Source organism: Cucumis melo, chromosome 4 (assembly GCF_025177605.1).
Source record: "Cucumis melo cultivar AY chromosome 4, USDA_Cmelo_AY_1.0, whole genome shotgun sequence".
NCBI classification, from domain to species: Eukaryota; Viridiplantae; Streptophyta; class Magnoliopsida; order Cucurbitales; family Cucurbitaceae; genus Cucumis; species Cucumis melo.
The window spans coordinates 24,085,551-24,092,825 of NC_066860.1; the positions used below are offsets into that span (position 1 = coordinate 24,085,551).

The 7,275-nt window shown below is 33.9% G+C and overlaps 1 long non-coding RNA gene across 2 annotated transcripts; it reads left to right on the forward strand.

Annotated features, from left to right (window-relative positions):
• The first annotated feature begins 209 nt into the window (after nt 1-209).
• On the forward strand, nt 210-2,027 carry LOC107991874 (uncharacterized). Of its 2 annotated transcripts, XR_007820109.1 has the most exons (4): nt 210-366; nt 473-743; nt 989-1,038; nt 1,795-2,027. It is a non-coding gene; the product is annotated as an uncharacterized LOC107991874 (long non-coding RNA). The 2 variants fall into 2 exon arrangements; XR_007820108.1 differs by lacking the exon at nt 210-366 and having other exon boundaries at nt 376-743.
• The last annotated feature ends 5,248 nt before the right edge of the window (nt 2,028-7,275 follow it).

Here is a 7,275-nt window from a genome sequence, read left to right on the forward strand (position 1 = left end):
GGAAATTAAGTGTAAATATATATATATATTTAATGATTTTTTAAGTAAAATAAATAAAAGAAAGAAAAGAAAGAATAAAAGGAAAAAAAATAAGAAGAAAATTTCACTTTTTCTTTTCTTCTTCTTTTCCCTTCACCGCCAAACATTTTTTTAAAGAATAGTTCTCATCCATCTTCCATTTTTTTCCATATTCAATTTGCAGAGAACATTTAAGAGAGAGTTTGGAAGAAGAAGAGAAATTTTACTAGAATTTTGAGGTTGAAGAAGAGAAGAACTCAAGCAAAGTGTATCCATGGCTGAATCTTGGTTCACTCTACACATCACTGGTTTTTAATTCGCTTTGAACTCTTCAAAAGAAATTAAGAGGTGAGGTTTACATTTACTGAAAGGTAACTCATTTTCAAACAAAATGTATGAAGAAAGTTGGAGCAAATTCGGATATTCATTGGGTGCTTTTTGATGAAGAAAACAGGGCAGTTGGTTTTCACTAGAAATCAGGAGGTCTCTGGTTTTTCTTATATTTCAGATTGTACCGGTGGATTTAGGATCTTTATTTGGTATGGTTGGAAAGCTTATTCAATTTACTACAACTTTCATGAAGAAATCGTGAACCAAAAACGACTAAAAATTAGTTAAATTGTAGGGATAAGTTAAAGAGGTTGTGTGCGTGCGATTCTTGAAGTTTTTCTATTTCGAGGATTATCTGAGTTTATTCACAGGGAATCAGATTTACATGTCTTCAGGTAAGTTTTAGAGGATCTTAAAATAAAGATTTTGATATAAAGAACACTCATTTTGGTTAAGTATTGAGGAAGTTATAGTCATTTGAAATTTATGTTACAAATCTGGAATTTCAGAGAGTTGTTGAAATAGGATTTTATTTCTTAAGTTTTGTTTTCGTGAGCGGCATCTTTAGTGCGACATGTTATGTATATCTTTAGAAAACCAGAATGTTTAGAGTTCTAATACTCGGTTGGGTTGTTGGCAGGCCGAGAAAAATTAAACCGAGCTTATAGACCAAGGATCTAGCCCAAGACGGTGAGTGACAAAACTAATTTTGAAATATTTTCCATAACTGTTATTTATGATTGAATGCGATAAATGTTTATTTACGAAGCCATGAAAGGTATTTGAATTTCATGACTATTTTCAAGTATACATTTGGAGACTAGATTTCTTAAAGAAATTTATGCTAGCACGTAGTTGGAAAGTATTTAAACCACAATGTTTTAAGCAAAGCATGAATTAGTAAGAAGTTTTGCTTTAAGAACTACAGCTTTCCACAAAAGAGTTGAGTAAAGTTCGAGCTTTGTGTAAAATTTATAAGCAGGCATGTTTTAATATTTTTAGATGATTTATGAAATTTTCATTAACTACATGACTAAGATCTTGAGCCTGAGGCTAGAGATTGCCGTATGCACAATGGTTAGATTTCATTGTTGACGTTGAGTGTACTCCTAACAACGATGTTGTCGTGAGTTTTGGGCGGGCCCCACTACATCGTATAGCTTGTAAACGTTGTTGTACTAGGTGTACCCTACACAACGTAGATTTGTCATGTTAGTTAAAACGCTTCGATATACTTGATATGCCTTACTAGAATTCAATGACGAACATGCTGAGTATTTGAGGAAGCTATTCTTACTACTACACGTTTACATTTACGACTTGTATAAACAGATTTATATGTGTAAAGTTTTCATGTGCTCTTATCTTTAAATTCATAGTTTTAAACTGAGTCACTCACTGAGCTTCATAGCTCACCCTTTCCAAAATGTTTTACCCATTTTTCAGGTAGAGATCGAGTTCCTGGTGCCTGATAAACTGCCTTAGTCTGTTGAAGCTCCGTTATCGATTGCAAGTACGTGTTTTGAGTTGGGCATAGAGTCTGTTATGTTATGATGTATATACACCATTGTATGTTATAGATACTCCACAATTTGTATAAGTTTTAGGAGCTGCAGTTGTGTAAATTTTTGTTGGTTATATTTTGATTAAGATGTATTTAGGTTTACTCGTGAAATCAGTAAATTTTGAGGAACACTTCATGTATGTGTTTGACTAACCTAGGATCCGCTGTGTTTTGTTGCATGTATAATAGTTTATATACTAGATTGGCAAGTTCATCACATGAAAGTTTTAAGCAGAGTCAACGGATATAGGTACAGAAAAGCGTTGTTTGTCGGCTTCACGCCATCTTTCGGTCTAAGGTAGTAGGTAGTCTGGGAGGGGATGTGACATTACATCTTGCTCCTTAAGACCCATTGATCCACTATTGAACAATTTGTTTAAGGTCCAACCTATAAACCTGAGTCCTTCTCAGGCCAATGAGAAGGTGGGGCCCCTTGTTCAAGACTTGGATTCAGTCCTTAAGGGAACAACCTATCTACTATCTCAGAAGTGGGTAGGAGTGAATTTCATCTTACACCCTATGTCCCTCGTTATCCACTCGATCTTATCCCTGAAAAGGGAGGCTTATTGGGCCAGCGATGATGAGCTGCCCTCACCTATGCAGATCTAAGGATACTACCGAATGAACAGAAGTTCATATTTGAAATAGCTAGTTTATAATTTACGGTGTTATAACTAAAAGTGACTATTTTGGGGTTCCAGTCTTATGCAAACCATTTACATCGGACACCCTCACTCCCATGTCTCTACATGAACGATTCAGGATTACATCGTTTGTACTAACTACGGAGCAGGCCGCATCCATAGTGTTTTTCCAAAATAAAGTGCCTAACCTTATTCATACACTATAGACTATTTGGGCTATTAACTCGAACTTAATCCATGTTTATGTCTCTACATAAAGTTCAAGTGTATTGACAAACATAGTAAAATAGCCTCGGGACCTTAATTTATTGGTTTAAGATTATAGTATTCAATAATTTTATTGAATCGAATAACAAAGTACGAGTTTTAGGACATAATTCCAACAAACTCCCACTTGGACTAAAACTCAAAATATGATATACAAAGTTAGAATTTTAACAATGAGAGAAGAATATATATGAGTACAATAAACATATATATTAAACTAGGGCATATTCCCAATAAGTCTCCCACGTGTCCTAGTTTACAAACAATATAGACCTAGACCATGTAGATAGCTCTCAAACACTTTAGCCATGAGAGCTTTTATAAACGGATCAGCCATGTTTTGCTCGGAGGAGATTTTTGTTACTGTAACATCTCCCCGATGTACGATTTCCCTGATACGATGGTACTTTCGTTCAATGTGCTTTCCTCGTTTATGACTTCTAGGCTCTCTTGAATTTGCAACTGCACCACTATTGTCACAGTATAAGGTGATTGGTAGATGCATATTTGGAACAATTTCCAAATCTGTTAAGAACTTTTTAAGCCATACTGCTTCATAAGCTGCTACACAAGCTGCTATATATTCAGCTTCCATAGTGGAGTCGGCAATACATGATTGTTTTATGCTTCTCCATACTACCGCTCCTCCATTCAGAGTGAAAATTGATTCTGATGTAGACTTTCTAGCATCTTTATCAGATTGAAAATCAGAGTCGGTGTATCCAAGAAGGATCAGATCCTTAGAACCATACATGAGCATGTAGTCTTTTGTTCTTTTAAGACATTTTAAAATATTCTTAACGGCTGTCCAATGATCACGTCCAGATTGGATTGATATCTACTAACCATCCCTACTAAATAGGAAATGTCAGGTCTAGTACATAACATTACATACATCAGGCTCCCAACAGCAGAAGCATAGAGAATGTTACTCATATCCTCAACTTCTTGAGGTGTCTTTGGACATTGTTCTTTTGATAAATGAATTTCATATATGTACAACAACAGACCCTTTTTGGAACTCTGCATCTTATATCTTGACAACATTTTGTCTATATAAGATGTTTGAGACATGGTTTGTGTTTTATTCTTCTGGTTCCGAACTATTTGGATACCAAGAACGTATTGAGCATTTCCCAAATCTTTCATTTGGAATTGCGTAGTTAGCCATTTCTTAATATCAGTTAGATGACCTACATCATTCCTAATGAGTAGAATGTCATCTACATATAGAACTAAAAATGTCACAGCGGAATTGATGATCCTTTTGTAAACACAAGGTTCATCAACATTTTATTCAAAACCATAAGATTTGATCGCAGTATCAAACCTTATATTTCAGGATCTAGATGCTTGTTTTAATCCATATATGGATTTTTGAAGCTTACAAACCTTTTGTTCTTAACCCTTTTGTATAAACCCCTCTGGTTGGACCATATAGATACTCTCCTCAAGATTTCCATTCAAAAAGGCTGTCTTGACATCCATCTGCCAAATTTCATAATCATAAAAAGTGTCGATGGATAAGAGTATTCTAATCGACTTTAGCATGGCAACAGGAGAGAAAGTTTCTTCATAATCTATTCCCTCCTTTTGTATATAACCTTTTGCCACTAGTCGAGCTTTGAAAGTTTGTACTTTACCAGCTTGGTCTCGTTTTCTCTTGTAGATCCATTTACAACCAATAGGTTTTACATCATTTGGTTGATCTACTAGAGTCCAGAAAGAATTGGAATACATAGATTCCATTTCGAGGTCCATGGCTTTGATCCATTTGTCACAGTTGACATCATTCATTACCTGTTTATAGGTCAATGGATCCTCTATCCCATCATCAGGTATGACGATTTGAGCTTCACTTAAACCCAAATAGCGATCAGGCTGTCGTAAAATCCTCCCACTACATCGAGGTTCTCCCAACTCTTGAGCAGGATGTGTTTGACCAATATTCCTAGTTTTATCAACTACTTTAGTGGATGAACTAGGTCTATCTGTAGTATTTTTGGAAATTTCTTCTAATACTAGTTTACTGTGAGTTTGATGATTTCTTATGTGGTCTTCCTCTAAGAACGTAGCATTTGTCGACACAAATACTTTATTTTCTTGAGGGTCATAAAACAAACCACCTTTAGATTCTTTTGGATAACCTATAAATAGGCATAACTTTGAACGACGTTCCAACTTTTTAGGATTTTGCACCAACACGTGTGCTGGACATCCCCAAATCCTAAAGTGACGCAAACTACCTTTACGCCCTTTCCATAGCTCAAAAGGTGTTTCAGAAACACTTTTAGAGGGAACATTCTTTAAAATATAGATAGTTGTTTCTAAAGCATATCCCCAAAAAGAATCTGGCAACTGAGAAAAACTCATCATAGAGTGAACCATGTCTAATAAAGTTCGGTTTCTTCTTTCTGATACACCGTTCTGCTGAGGCATACTAGGTACAGAGAGTTGTGATTGAATTCCATGTTCTATTAAATAGTCTTGGAATTGCAAGTCCATATACTCTCCACCTCGATCTGATCGAAGTGTCTTTATTGTTTTATCTGATTCATTTTCAACTTCAACCTTATATTCTTTGAACTTTTCAAAAGAATCAGACTTGTTCTGAATTAGGTAAACATGATCATACCTTGAATAATCATCAATAAAACTAATGAAATATTCATATCCTCCCCGAGCTTTGACATTCATTGGTCCACAAAGGTCCGAATGTACAAGTTCTAAAGATGTTTTGGCTCTAAGACCTTTTCCAGTAAAAGATCTTTTGGTCATTTTTCCTTCAAGACAAGAATCACATGGAGGTAAAGAGTTGTCTTCTAACTGACTTAGAAGTCCACTCTTAACCAATCTCCCAATCCTATTCACTACTACAGAAATTGGATTACTTGACATTAATACAGTGTCAAGTAAACATTTACTTGACGTTTTTAAAAAGCGTCAAGTAATCGACTGTCAAGTATAGTCAGATTACTTGACACTAAAAACCCGTCAAATATACCTTTACTTGACATTCAAAACACGTCAAGTATACCTTTACTTGACACTAATAAAGCGTCGAATATACGTTTACTTGACACTGTATTAACGTCAAGTAATCTACCGTCAAGATCGCATACTTGACACTATTTACACGTCAAGTAAAATTGTATAGTTGACACTAAAAAACCGTCAAGTAAAATATTATATTTGATTCAAGTAAGATCACATACTTGACACTATTTACATGTTAAGTAAAATTGTATAATTGACAATAAAAAACGGTCATGTATTTAACATTATGTATATTGTTTATTAATATATTAAATATACTAATTTTCTATTTTCTGTTTTCTACATTAGGTACATTCCTTTCTAACCAGTAGTTACACAACAAAAAAAAATGACAAATAAACCAGTAAACCAATAATAATTTTATTCTTCTCGACAATGTCATCAACAATTACAGAATTCCAATCCAAATATAACCAACATGTACAAAACAATATTTACACAAAAAAGATTATGGGCATTCTCATATTTTAACCATTTACAAAATTAAGATCATATCTAGGTGTCTATCATATGTACCAAGCTAAAAGTTCAGCCCACTCCACTCGTACTTTATCCAATTCAAGCTGAGAGTATGAGTTTCTCGTATCAATCTGTAGAACATAAAAAGTCAAGTAGACATTTTGTTAAAAAAAATCACATATCAACGTATACTACAAATGCCTGAAAAAACTTGTCAAGAAGATAATGTTCATGTCACAGTTGGTGATTATATAAGATCTGTATGAATGACATAAATTTCAGATAGACATAGCATACAAAAAAAGAAACACAGAAAGAAAAATCATAGAAGCCATATGACGAATTTTGCAGTGAGGTAAGATTTTGAGATCATCCAGAACAATTACAGAACAAGAATAACACAACGTAGACTACAAAGTGTGATAAATAAAAGAATGATAGAAAAATTAATTGAATCCTCAAACTTCTTGACATTAAAAGCAGACGAAAAGCTCAATTACCTGTTCTTAATAAGTACAAACTTATCAGGATTAATTTACATTTACTTTTAACACCTTGTCACAAACTTAGACTACAACTTGATTAAGAAGACATAAAATGTAGACTACTAATTTAGAAGAGAAGGGCACATTGATTCATAACTCGAACTTAAAGTTTCTCATATTAGAACTACATTAATCCTAATATAATTTTCTATATCAAAATTAATTTGTTCGCTTATATCCCTCTTAGCATTATTATGAAAGAATTTTACTTAACAATGTCAATTCTAATACTATACACTTAATGATATTCTATTTCGAAACTTAAATAGGCTTCTAAAGTTCTTTCGTGCCATGTGAATTGAATACTTCTTAAACTGCCTATCATTCAAAGCTTACATTTCCTTGAGCATGAGATTATTTGTTATCAGAAGTTTGTGACCAGCAATATTCT